At 43.9% G+C, this 14,064-nt stretch overlaps 1 protein-coding gene across 1 annotated transcript in view; it reads right to left on the bottom strand.

Moving 5' to 3' along the window:
• Positions 1 to 11,348, bottom strand: part of GCGR (glucagon receptor) — a 45,815-nt gene extending 34,467 nt beyond the window's left edge. Inside the window, exon 1 of the mRNA XM_061615908.1 lies at positions 11,058 to 11,348. The gene's annotated coding sequence lies outside the window, so the exon portion shown is untranslated. The remainder of the gene's footprint in view (positions 1 to 11,057) is intronic.
• Between the last annotated feature and the right edge of the window lie 2,716 nt (positions 11,349 to 14,064).

Genomic DNA, 14,064 nt, shown 5'->3' with positions numbered 1-14,064 from the left:
TTGTTTTGTTTTAATGTATTTTAAGATCTTTTTATGATGTTTTAAAGTGTTTTTAGCATTTCTGTTTGCTGCCCTGGGCTCCTGCTGGGAGGAAGGGTGGGATATAAATCAAATAATAAATAAATAAATAAAAACATGAGATAGTGCTGGAAGATGAGACCCCCAGGTCAGAAGGCACTCACTAAGCTACTGGGGAAGAACAATGGACAAGTACAAGTAGCGCTCGACTAATGACGCAGCTGGGTCAAAGCCGAAGGAAGCCCAGAGACTAATGCGCACAGATGCGAAAGGAGTTGTAGGACGCACACAATAGGAACATGGAATGTGAGAAGAATAAACCGGGGTAAGTTAGAAATTGTCAAACAAGAAGTGGAACATATCAACATTACAATACTGGGTGTGAGTGAATTAAAATGGACGGGAATGGGACATTTTCAGTCAGACAACTACAAAATATTTTATGCAGGAAATGAGAAATTAAGAAGAAATGGGGTTGCTTTAATAGTGAGAAGTGATGTAGCAAAAGCAATTAAGAGCTATAACGCAAGGTCTGAGCAAGTTATATCAATGAGATTAAACGGGAAACCTATTAACATAACTGTCATCCAAGTCCACCATACAGAAAAATGTATTGCCATTTGCAAACTTTACAAATACAGATTCTTGGGAACCTTCATTGTTTACTTTCTTCCTCCTAAAAAATGGTAGCTAAGTTCTGCCCTCTGCTTTCTGTTTTAAAATTGATGAGCGATCTATTAAAAGGACTTTCCCCCTTATTCCATAACTTTTGAATTTGCTTAGGAACCTTTTATAAGAGCCTTTGTCAAAAGCGTTTAAAATGTCCATAATATCTACCAATTTACCCTGACCAAAAAATTCCACAGCTTGATCTACATGTTTAATAGTTACAGCTTTAATAATCCTGCTTCCACCAATTTACTTGGATAGATAGGTAGGGTGATAGATACGTAATTTCATCGGTCCCCACCCTGTGTGATCCTTTTTAAAAATTAGTACTCCACTGGCTAAGAGGCTGGTTTTAGTTTATAATAATCTTAAAAACAACCAATTTCACATATGAGTTCTTTAAGAACTCTTCAGTCAGTGCCATCTGGCTCTGGTGACTTAGATAGATAAATAAATAATGTCATTGTTACCTCTGTGTAACACAGGGGTACTTCCAGATGGGTCTTTTTTGTGGGATTGGTGCTCCTCATTCATGCAAGCTTTTTGTGGCGGTTTTGCGGCATCCATCTATTGTTGACATCAAAATGCCAGCCTGTGCCCCCCCTTATGTGAAAAACCTGATACATTGCAAAACGAATACCTGTTGCAAATGACCCATCTGCAGTATCTGAATGGCTAGGCTCCCTCAGCAGGAAGCACTCATAGTTCTTCAGACAAACTGCAGGACAAGTATGGTTCACATGTGGGTATCTTTCCTGTATGTTGGATGCTGTAATCCCAGGGACAGAACTGTCAGGTGCCTGTCACTTTATTCTTATTTATTTACGTTGCTCAGGAGAACATCATAGCTCTGTGACTTAATAGGATTTCATTATGCCCTGGTTTATAGCACAAGTAAAGCCCAACCCTATGCACATTTACTCTGAAGTTCAATAGTGCTGACTCGGATGTAAGCATACGTAGGGTGGCATCGTTAGTACTTTCTTTCAGAACATGCCAGATCTATGGGCAATCCATGGAAAAGAGACTGCTGTTACAAATAATTTTGTATTTTCATCTTGTGCCTAAGTTCCAGCCTTTTCCAGTAGGACTACATGAGTGGCTCTTGAACTGTCAGGTAAATAGTGGAAGGGGGACTTTTTTCTAGCCCTTTTACTTGAAGAGGAAGGAGGAGAATAAGCTCCTGTAACATTTTGTAATTGTGCCTAGGGAAGGAACAGCTCTTGAGCCTGTTCAAAGAAAGATGCACTGCGCCATCACCCATACTGGGAATGTAACACAGGTAGAACACTCTCTCTTCCAGACCCTTCTCTCAACAAACAAGCATCAGAACTGCTCTGATTTCCTCCCCCCTCTCTCACACCCACACACAGACCCCCCCAATTCCTCAGTTACTCCCCCCCCCCCATGATTGCTCAAGAGAAAGGCTGTGGGGAAGCTCCCTCTAGTTAAAACACAAAGGGATTCACTTCTAGCTCATTAATGGCACACACTCCATGGCTTGCTTGGCATGAATCTTGAAGCTACAATCCAACACAGCAGGGGCTTTAGTGTTTGGCAGGAGAGAGGATGTCAGAGGCAGAAACTGATGAGATGCCAACATGAGGCTTTCTCTGCCAGTAAAACCCCATTTCCCACTTATGATCAGGTGGATTCAGCCAGTCTTGGGGGAGGCTTGTTGGATCCATCACCTGCATGTACTTAAACCATTGTCCCACAATTGCTATTTTAGTCTTTTGCTGCTGCCAACCCTCCCCCCTTGCAAACCTGCCCTCACGGCTCTGCTTCTGCCTCTTAATTTTGATCTTCATTACCCTCTACTGTCCCTGTATAAAAAGAACAGACTAAATCATAGTGATGCTAGGAAGTATCTAATTAGCTGGAACACCTCTGATGTCACAAATGGGAGAATAATCCAATTTGTACAGCACTTTTCTTCTATTTAGCAGTGAAACAGCTATAGATGATGATTTTTCAGCATTACCCAGGTGTGAGGATCAGTAGTGTAGTGGTAAATTCAGAAATGCAAGGTCCCTTCATGATAGTCATATCAAGCCCCCTCACAGCCACTCCCCCTTCTAAGATTATGCAACCTTCTAAGATTTTACAATAAAATGAGCTTTCAGTCTCTTACTTTGGAGTACTTTCCCTTAGTGATGCATTGCAGTTCTCCATGTGTTGCCTTTTAGATAGATCTACTATTTTCAGTGCACATACATGGGCAAATGTAGTAAGATGTAAGTTAAGGAACTTCCTTAGCTGGGTTTCTCTTCTTGGTTGCCATACTAAGACTAAAGGCTGACTCATATCCTTTCACTCTGATTGGCTCCAATCATCAGAAAAGGACACTGAAGACAGAGGGACCCTGCTCCCCAAAAAAGTAAGGAGGCTAAGACTCTCTGGGACCCTGGACGACTGCACCTTGGTAAGGATGCAGGTGTGTGTTTGTTTTAATTAGGCCAAAGGAAACTCCATACAACTTTTAAAGAGTTTTAACTATAATGTAAATGGCATTTACTAGGCTCAGATTACCTCTATAGAATTAGGTGAGCTCTTTTTGATTTTAACAGCTCATCTCCATGGTTGCCTAGATCCTCTGCTATGAGGGTGAGGGATGGAAAGAGCTTCCTCAGTATTACTGATGATTAAGCACCACCTCATATTGTGCAATGGTGATGAGAAGCTGCCTGACCTTGGGAGGGAGGAAACAACAACAGTAGACTGGAGACAGGAATAAAAGGAGAGTGATAAAAGGACAGTCTGGCAAGTTAGCAAACACAGGCAGGTCACACTCCCTATTTTGGCAAACCTGTGACCTTTCAGATGATGCTGTACTACAACTCCCATTATCCCTGGCTAATGGCCATGCTGGCTGGGGCTGATGGCAGTTGAAGTTCCAACAGCATCCAGAGGTTCCCCACCCATGATTTAAATAGAGGAGGCAGGACTCCCAGTGTGCTGTCTACTGCCCCATCAGCTACTTTATTCCATGTATTGGAATAAAGATGTTCTAAAAGATAAGACAAATTAACAAAATAAGAATAAAAGAGAATGGGAAGGCAGCAGCATGAAAACATCGCCCACATTTGATGGGTTCTATGAATGATGGCAGACAACCCTCTGGGACTGGTTGCTCTAAGAAAAAGGGGGTAAAGGGACACAGCCTATACTCAGATGGGAGTGAAATTGTTTTTTCATGATCATTTGTCTGAGGCAGGAAATGTGAAACAACACAGAAAAACAATGAAATTGCAGATAGACAGTACTTGAAGTGGTGTGGGAAGAAAAGATGGGATGCCATCCTACTTCTTTTCAGGGAGACCTAAAGCCATCCTGCCTCTTTTCAACAGATGCAATTGAGCCTGTCCTAATCTGAAATGAAACCATTCCTCTTTCTTTTTTGCTGTATTGCCTAGCTGTGGCTACAGATGTATCAGGGAAGTGGTAGTGGTGGCAGAGGAGGAAGCCATTAGGGAGTAGAGAGAGCATGCAGCCTCTGGGAACTCAGAACAGAAGGGGAGAATCTATGACAGGGCTGGCTAATCTTCGACCCTCCAGATGTTGCTGGACTACAACTCCCATCAACCCCAGCCAGCATGGGCCAATGGTCAGGAATGATGGGAGATAAAGGTCAGTAACATCTGGAGGACCAAAGGTCAGCTGCCTTGATCTATAGAAGGTAGGCCCCTGCATGCCAGCTGCAAAATGGCTATGTGGTCTTTTCAGATGAATGGCCCCTGTCACAGGTTATGTCTCCAGTCCCAGATCTGCTGAGACAAACCAACTTACTGTGCCTTACAGCACAGAAGGTCTTCATCGCACAGTGTGAGAACATCACCACAGAAAGAAAAACAAAAATGTGTTGTTACGGCCACAGTTTGCCCCTTCCTATGATAGCACCCTTCTAGTCTCACTTCTATTGCAATAAGACAAGGGTGGGGACTTATCTCCCCCATCCTCCACAGACCAAGGATGACAACTAGGTACAGCCGCTCACCTGTCAATCACCTGATGTCATTGTGTTTTTGCCTGCACAGTTTGAAATCAAACCATCCGGGCAAATGCACAGCCTTACATTTTACAAGCCCTGATGCAGCACTGTGCACTGGGTTTCACAAGCTCTGCCAATCAGTTGATTGTCAGGGCTTGCGAAGCCCCATGCAAGGTGGAGTCAAACAGGGGATTGGTGCAAAAGATCTGCCTATTACAGGTAAGCTCTCTGGGCCTTTCAGATTCCATTAGCTCAGGCTGAAGAGCTGGCATAGTCCTCTGAAAAGCCAGCTGTGCCTTCCCACAGACAGCTTGTTAAGAATGGAGAAAAGCCAGCACAGCTGGTAGGGAGCCTGTTAGCCCAGAGGACATGGGCAAATGCTTTGGCCTCACTCAAGTCCCGTTTCTCTTTGTTTTGCTAACTCTGCATGGCATCAATAACTCACTGACACTGTGGGAAGCTTTACTGCTATTTTGCTGAGGGGAGAGGCTAGTGGCAAGAGGACTTGCTGCTGCCAATACACATCTGGACACAGTGACACGTACATCTGTGCCTGCTCATGCACAGGCCAGAGTCCGTGTGAGATGGCTCAGAATTCTTTTCTAAGTAAATGGACAAACCATGAGCCTGCAAGTCACAGAAAAGCAATCACTGCCGCTGGGACAAGGACGGCAATGGATCCTCTTCATCCTTCCAGCATGCTACTTGACCCAGCTCTGACTGCCCTCTGCTTGGGGGCTGGTGATGATGAGTCACACAAAACTGAAGTGGGCAGAATTGCAGCAGTTGTTATTCTGATGCACCAGGCTACTTCCCATCTTGCGAGGTCTCATAGTGAGTAAGGCCTGTTCAAACAGGACCCTATGCAATCGCTCTGTTGACACAGCCCAGCTTGCAACGGAGGCACAAAGGGCACAATGGAGAAGCTGCGCCTGAACCCAAGAGACCCTGCTCAGGGCCTCTCATCACTGTAAAAATCCAAGGGAACCAAGTAGATATATGGCAATGGTTCAGCTCTTACTTACCATGGCCCTTACGTGGAGCAAGGAGCAGTGCTCCAGAAGGCCTAGCTGTCTGCTACCCAGCAGATAACCACTAACGCCCAAAAGCACAGGCAGGTAGGCCTACATGGTGTACAAAAGAGAATGTACTATTTCTTTTGCAAGCTCAGCCCCAGAAGACATTTTTAGTGCTGGGGCTCAAGCCCTGCAACAACATTTTGGGCCAGTGTGGTGTAGTGGTAGAGGGCTGGCCTAGGAAAAATGAACGATCCAAGTTCAAATCCCCACTCATTCAGCCATTTAGCTAACTTGGTAAGCCAGCCACACACTCTCAGCTCACTGGGTTATTATGAGGATAAAAGAGGAGGGGGAATCATATACACCCCCTTGTGCTCCTTGGGGGAAATGTTGTAAATAAATAATTGAGGATTTTAATCCATTTTTATTGGTATCTTCTGCTGAAGGAGGAAATGTGAACCTTTTCCTAGAAACTGTTACTTCCTAAAGGTGTTTAAAAAGACATTTCATAGAATCTATCTGACTTACAGGGTGGTCCATATTTAGGGTATATAACATTCCTCAAATATGAACTCATTACATTTATAGCTAGCACAACAGAAGAACTAGATTTAGTACTTAATTTGAGTTGGAACTTGGGTTCTGTTGCATAAGCAAGTATTGGAGCATATGTTGGATCCTGGAATTTGAAGTCCCAATTCACATATCCAGGGATGTGTGCCTGTATGTGGACTGAGTGAATCTGCTCAATTTTTCAGCAAGAAATAAAACAATGTAATATATTCACTATACTCTCCAGTCATAATTTTTCAATGCAAGCGGAGATTTTACTATTCTATTGCAGACCAACTATCAAGCATTTATGATGCTGCAGTAAAATATCCAGATATGTTTTTTCCAGTCTTGATTTTGGCATGCAGTGGAGCAGTCATACAGCCATTTGGCTGTGCCCTCAGAATCAGCCCAGATGCAATCAGCTCACTCAAACTGTCAGAGCAGTGTAGATCTAGTCTCCTAAATATTGCACTAGATGGTGATCATTTTTCTCTGCTCCTTCTGTTTATCCAAAGAGAAGAGTGCATCTGAGAATGTACAAACTGAAGAGGTCCAGCCAGTCCCAGTTCATCAGTGACTAGGGGATAAGGCTTCCTGGTCAGAGGGCACAGCTTCTATATAGATCTGAACTCTAGCCGTCATTTTACAAATTAAGCACTGTTCAGCAACCAAACCCAAAGTTCAAACATTCTATTGGGCTTTGCTCCTAGATATGTTGTTTTCCTAAGTCTATACTGAGACTTATGCTGGATGGGGCGTCAGAAATTATTATTATCATATCACCAGTGCTGCAACATGAGCTGAATTATATAAGAAAAAAGAATGGGTGGTATCATAATGCATAGTCTTCCTCTAATTACCTCCAGGAAATTAATGACATACACAGAATAGATTCTTCACTGTGTTCACAGCCAAAGAGTGGAGGTATGTATCTAGGCTCAAGCAATAGAGGATTTGATTCATATTGCCAGAGTGACTAGGTCAAGAAAAATATGTGCTAAAGGTAAAGTGAGCAAAGACAATGGGAGACTGTCTGCCACATTTGAGGTCAACAATCCAATAGGTCAGAACTAGCTATAGTTGTTGTTAGGGGGAGACAGAAGAGCTATCTTAACACACAGCTCTGAGTTGTTGTTGTTGTTATGTGCCTTCAAGTCAATCACGGCTTACGGCGACCCTATGAATCAGCGACCTCCAATAGCATCTGTCATGAACCACCCTGTTCAGATCTTGTAAGTGCAGGTCTGTGGCTTGCTAAGGCAATATTAGGCTACAAGCTGGAGACAGGGTGGCTGAATCTGGGAAGAGCATGGATGTTTGAACATCTTCATAGTCACAATTGCATTACGTGCATGGAATCTGCAATGTCATTACATGTCCTCATTTCCAAGAATCTCAGCTTCACTTTAAAAAAGCAACACCTAAATTCCTAGTAATCACCATTATGAAAAAAACTTTGGAAAATTTGCAAGCAATGCTTTGTGAAAGTTAAGAAAAGTATTCTTTGTGGGATTTCCAGTAAGCAGAGGCCTGGAAGTTTGTATTTTATATATCTCCTACCCCATCCAACAAATGCCCTTCAAGCTCTTTACACAGACTGTACCCTATGTCACATGTTTCTGCCACCAAATATTTAAAATTCCTTAAAAACTGGCACACTACCAGATTAAAAACTGGCATATATCACTGTTCACATAATGCTGAAATACTTGTATCGCTGCATAATTTACACAATTTATCCTTGCAGAATTGCAGGTTTCTCATTAAGAATTTGGATTTTTTTAAAAAATAAAAATTCGTAAATCAAGATCCTATTACAAGAAAAGAATTTGCTCCAGGTAATGTATTTTGGAAGATGGATAGAAAAGAAGTATTCATAAAGTGTGGAATAAATGCAACTTGATGGGACCACACTAGGGTGGAGAGACATTGAGCAGAGGACTAGATTATAAAACGAGGAGGGGAAATTCTTGCAAGGCATTTTAAGAAAGGTTGCATCGATGCTTCATTCCATAATACATATCCAATAAGTTAATTAAAGGGAGACTATCTGCTCAAATGGGAGAACCAGTGTGGCTTAGTGGTTAGAGTGTTGGACTACAACCTGGGAGACCAGGGTTCAAATCCCCACACAGCCATGAAGCTCACTGGGTGACCCTGGGCCAGTCACTGCCTCTCAGCCTCAGAGGGAGGCAATGGTAAACCCCCTCTGAATACCACTTACCATGAAAACCCTATTCATAGGGTTGCCATAAGTCAGAATTGACTTGAAGGCAGTCCATTTTTTTCATCTGCTCAAATGCAGCTTATCTAAGAATGTGTTGTACAGAATGTCGTACAAGAGAAACCGAGTCTAGCAAAAAACAGGGCTGTTACCTAAACTCCAGTGCTGGACTAGTTTATAAGGATCAGAGATCAGAATTAATTTTGAAAGCCAACAGGAAGTGATTTGTACTCTTCATGCACAGATCAAGAGGCTGGCATGATTGCAGCTACAAGGCTGTTTTGGTTTCCATAACCTCCTGCCTCGCTGGTGACAAAAGAGGAGGAATAGATTTAAGTACTGTCATGGCCAGATCTCCACAGGCTGCAGTTCTGCTCTTAGCAGCAATAGATCCAAAGCAGGGTAGTTAACCCAACAGTATCCGTTACAGCAAAAGAAAGGCAAAGGCCAGATTTGGTTGGGATTTTTATATCTGTTGTTCTACAACTATCCTGCCTCGGTGAGTACCAGGGGTTAATCTTGATGCAGATTACTTAGGGAGTTTTGCATGAGATGATGTGTTTACAGCAATAATATTGATAGTAAGCCCAGCTAGGGTAGGGTGAAAAAACCATCCTATTCCTAAACATTAATCTTTAGATGGGCCAGGTTCATTTACACAAGGAGGGTCATTTTTAACACCTTCAATTTAAATGTCAACAACACGACGACCCAGCTGGGAAAATCCCACTTGTCCTTCCTAACTTCTGCAAGTGGCCACTGTAGGATTATACCACACATGTCAAGCATTTGGGACAGACTTGCCTAAATGGGTAACTGGACAAGCATACATACTCTCCCCCACTCCTTGTGCTCCTTTGTTGACTCCACTTTAGAGGAGATGGTTATAACCATTATTCAGTCTTCAATGAATTTTATGGGCTTCCAGATCCACTTGTTGTTTGGCAGTATATTATTAACCAGAGATATGGACTTTTGTGATTTTGTAATACAGTTTCTAATATGAAAAAACAAAATATCTTATGCAACAGGTCCTTATATATTATAAGAGTGCTCCAGTTTTGTATCTTACTTACAGAATATTTTTTTCAATTGGCTCTTATCTATGGAGTTGTTTTTTTCACCTTTGGATGAGAGCACACATGGGATAACCTTTTTTAAAATTTTGTTTGTCCAAGCAATGGGCACACATCCCCCCTCTGCCACCTTTTTCCCTACACGCATAAGCATAAGCAGATTGCCATTAGTATTAATTAGATTCAAGTTCCGTCAGGGGTTACGTGACTGACTGCGTGGCCGGGTTCCTGCAAGAGGACACAGAGCATGGCCCAATGATGTGATACGAGATGACGGCTTAAATAAGTGGTTGAACCTGGGAGAAGAGGAATTATATGTATTCCTAGGCATATATAGGCACAACCCTGCAGTGGATATATGTGTAGCATTTCTCAAAATAATCAACAGTATATAATGAATGGGATAATATTTACAGCAGGGAGAGTTCAGACTTCAGGCTTGTAGTGCCTCCTTTGTGTTTTACTAGAACACACAAGATCCACCAAGTCCTTCCACATACAAATCCATTCCTGGTTACCTTCCTTCAAACTTTCTTCATGTTGGTGGTATAATTTGGGGTGGGATGGGGATAACTTAGTTGCCATTATTGAACAACTTGGGTTTGGAAATCATTGCTGATCTATCTCAAATTACTCAGAGCTCTAGCAGCAGTAGACCCAGATTTGCCTTCTGACCACCCTTCTCTACCGGGCTATGGTTAGGTTTCAGAGTGTTAGATGGAAACATCCAGTGCAAGCCCTGCTGTTGTTAATTTTTTGGAGGGCGGGAGGAGGCAGAAAACCTGCATCGCTCTATCCTCTTATTCAAGAAATAGCTAAGATTGGGGAAGGGGGTTAAACGGTGTATGTATGTGTTTGCACGTGTGGTCAGGGATTACCTGGAGTGACCGCAGACTACTAGGCCGTCCAAGCACATTGGCTAGTGCCAGTGGTGCGTGGCATATTCGAACAAGCTCGCTAGAAATTATGCCGAATTTGCCTCTAGTCTCGGCGTCGAAGTGGATCCCTGACCTCTTTCAGACGGGAGATTACGTTGCGCCCTCTTTAATAGCTGCAGGAGTAAGCTTTTTTCTCTCTCAAACAATGTTGCCCCGTTATATTTTGCTGCCATGTGGACTTCCCATACCGAGGCTGTTGTCACCTTGCCTCCCTGGGGCGCAGTGTGCCCTCGGGAGTGCGTGGACTAGTATTGCCCGGGATGGAGTGCAATGGGGAGGGGGGAAGAGGCTGTTGCATGTGCATAGTCCGTCTGCTTCCCTCCAGGAACCAGAGATCGAAGGGGAGTAAAGAGATTCCCTCCCCCCTCCACACCGCCCCCTCAGAGAAAGCGCCCAGAGAAAGCGCCGCTCCCTCTCTTGGGCGCCCGTAAGCCAGCTCAGGGACCCACCCGCCTGCCTCCGCTTCCGCGCCCCTCAACATCTTACCTTCGTCGCCCTCCCCCCCTTACAACAAAAAAGGCGCAAAGATCGCCTCACACATCCCCAGAGCCGGCGGCCCAGACGTACCTGACTGGCCTCGGTTCGCGGTGCCCGCCGGGCGCATCCCAGGGCAAACAGGGCGAGGAGGTCCCAGGCAAGGCTCGCTCTATGCCGCTGGCTCGTGAGCTCTGCGCCTCTCAAAACTTTTGCCAGAGCCGCGACTCGCTGCAGCCTCTGACCAGCTTCGGGGGAGGGACCGACGGGTTGGGTGGGGGCCCGGCGAAAGCGGGAGGGAGAGGAGGACGGAACCGCTTCCCAGAGGAGCAGGTGCGGACAGGGAGCCGGAGGGGCTCCAGCCCTCCTTCTTCTGCTTACGCTGTCCCGAGAAAAGGCCCTTCCTGGTTCACAACTTTTAACTCGCTTCCTTTTCTCTTCTGCTGTGGCTGCTGAAGCCCCCCTCTGACGTTGCAAAGAAAGCGAGGCTGCAGGTGTCAGAGAGGACCACGGAGACAATCGCCGACCCCACGCCCCAAGTTAAGGCGAGCTGGTCAACAGCAGCCAAGGCTCACTGTCGCACTCTCATTCGCTCCCCCGCTCCAGGCCCGTTAGGGCCACAGATCAGTGTGCATCCTCTTCCCCTTGGGATGCGTGTACTCCTTTACACGTGAATGGCATTGAAGAAAGGGGGGGAAAGCCCTCCCATTCTGCTGGCCAGGTGATCGTCAACGCCTTCCTCTTGTTGATGAATCAGAGGGGTGGATTTATGATGGGGTCTGTAAAGGATCTGCTCCCATGCCTGATATATCCTAAAGGAAGGTCCAAGGGTAGAAAGATCAACCCTGTTCTCTGCATCTTTGGAGAAAACAGGGCATCTTTGTATTATCCCAAGTCTGCCGCAGGGCTTTTTCCAGGCTCATTTTGTAAGCGCAACAATTGTGCACCTTTAATTCAGGTGTTGTGCAGGATACTGTTGTAATTTTAGACACCTTCCATTAGGAAACATTAAATGTCAGGATAGCTTTGTGGGGGAGGGGGATATTTTATTGCAGGGATGGGGAAGTGGGACCCATACCCTGCCTCCTCCGCAGCATATCAGATGTGATGAGGAGTACCTGTCTATTTGAAAGTCAAAAATGTTTTTTGTTCTCTTCCTCTCCTCCTCCTTTCCCTTTAGCATTTGCTCCATTCTTTTGTGATGATAATGCAAAGATATCTCCCTCTGGAAACTCATTTAACAAAAACAGATTATAACTAAAATCAGCTTCCTTACCAAATGATTGGAAGTAAGCCAACATAGCACTAATTTCTATAAAGGTGTGGGAGCAGTGAACCGGGAAATTACAGACTAAAGCATGCCTTGGATAAATTTCTGGACAGCATGATTAAAAAACACACTGAGTGAACATATAGAAGAACAAGCATTGCTGAGGAAGAATCAGTTTGGCTTCTGCAAAGGAAAGTCCTGCCTCATCAACTTTTGGGATTATTTGAGAGTGTAAAGAAGCATGTGGATAGGGATGATCTGGTAGACAGATCATCTGTTTGGAACTCCAAAATGATTGTGACAAAGGGCCAAACTATATTATAGTAAGTTTATTAATCACAATTTATTTAATTTTTTAAAATAAGCATGCTTAACTCTACCATTTTAACTGGAAGGAAAAGCAGCTGTGAATTTCAGTGCCATGCTCCCAACCCAGATCAGGATCTAGCACCAGTTTCCCATGAAAGCCCCTCACAGCTGCCATTTTCCCCAAAGGTAGTATTTGCAGTGATTTTTGGCAGGAATACAGCACAGGGCCCCATTCCAGATTGGCAATGTGGCACTGGTTCAGGGTTCCATGACTGCTTTTGCTTCAAAATAAGAATATCAGTGTTAAGCATGCATTTTTTAAAAGGTGCTTAATGTAACATTCAATTTAATGTACTTTGACCCAAAGTCCCTCACCAAAGATTCCTGAGTAAACTTAGCAGTCAAGGGATAAGGGGGCAATTTCTTTTATGGATCAATAATGGCTTAAAGTGCAGGAAACAGAGGGTAAGAGTAAATGGACAGTTGTCAAAATGGAGGGATTTCTTCTCTGCCAGTGCCATTGTTGACATTGAGATTGAGATTTGAGGGTTGTGTGTTACTATGAGATCTAGGCTAGAAATTAAATCTACCTGGTGGCTTTGAGCAAGGTCATGGCACACTCTACCTTAGTTCCAGACCAGTAATACTGGAATTGCTAGGTAGTAGTCTCATAAGGTCATTCCTGAATTCCCAGAGATGCACAGATGACCTACACTGACTTGTCTATTGTTTTATTTCTCTGATTTCTTCTTGCCTTCTCCTTATCCCATGTACTACAGGAAGAACACCCTCTTAGGTGGCCTTTCTTCCACCCCATTCAAAGCTTCTATATTTATTGTGCACAGATGCCTCAAAGAAATTTATGGAACAAAGAATCAAAAGGCATTCCTCTTTCAACATGGCTTGTAAATTGATGCCTTTATCCCAGACTGCATCTGCACTGGAATTGGTTTTAAGATGTTTTGTTTTTAAGATGTTTTCATTGTTTTATCACTTGTTGTTTGCCCTGAGCCCGTTTTGTGAGGAAGGATGGGATAGAAATTTAACAAACAAACAATAAAATCAACCCAGTGTTCAACAACCCCAAGTATGCTGCCTTGCCATGTTCTTGCTTGATCCAGTTTTGTTTTTTTAAATCTGCTTCCAGGGAAAGCAGGGCAACCAACTTTAGCTGCTGCTGGTGATGCCAGGCCTCGGGGACTACCTTTAGTCATAAGCTATGGAGATGTCTAGGGATTGCTCCACACTGGGCAGAGGTCTCTAACTACTCACATGCAATTCTAGGCTGTGTTCCAGATGCATAGGCTTTGTCTCAGACATAAGCTGCCTGGCTTCAAAGAGCCGGAGAATAATGCCCCATTAGAAATTATTGAGAAGGTTAACCAAAATGGGCAACTTGGCTTCCAAAGAGTATAAATGGAAAGGGGGAGCATTTAGCATATAAACCTTTGAGGAAATCTGTGCACCCCTGCTAGAATGTTTTGGGGAAAATTTTACAGAATGCATGCAGAAAAATCAGGA

This window comes from Rhineura floridana, chromosome 3 (assembly GCF_030035675.1).
Source record: "Rhineura floridana isolate rRhiFlo1 chromosome 3, rRhiFlo1.hap2, whole genome shotgun sequence".
NCBI classification, from domain to species: domain Eukaryota; kingdom Metazoa; phylum Chordata; class Lepidosauria; order Squamata; family Rhineuridae; genus Rhineura; species Rhineura floridana.
The sequence above is the reverse complement of the archived record's forward strand: the minus strand, read 5'-3'. Positions and strand labels throughout refer to the sequence as shown.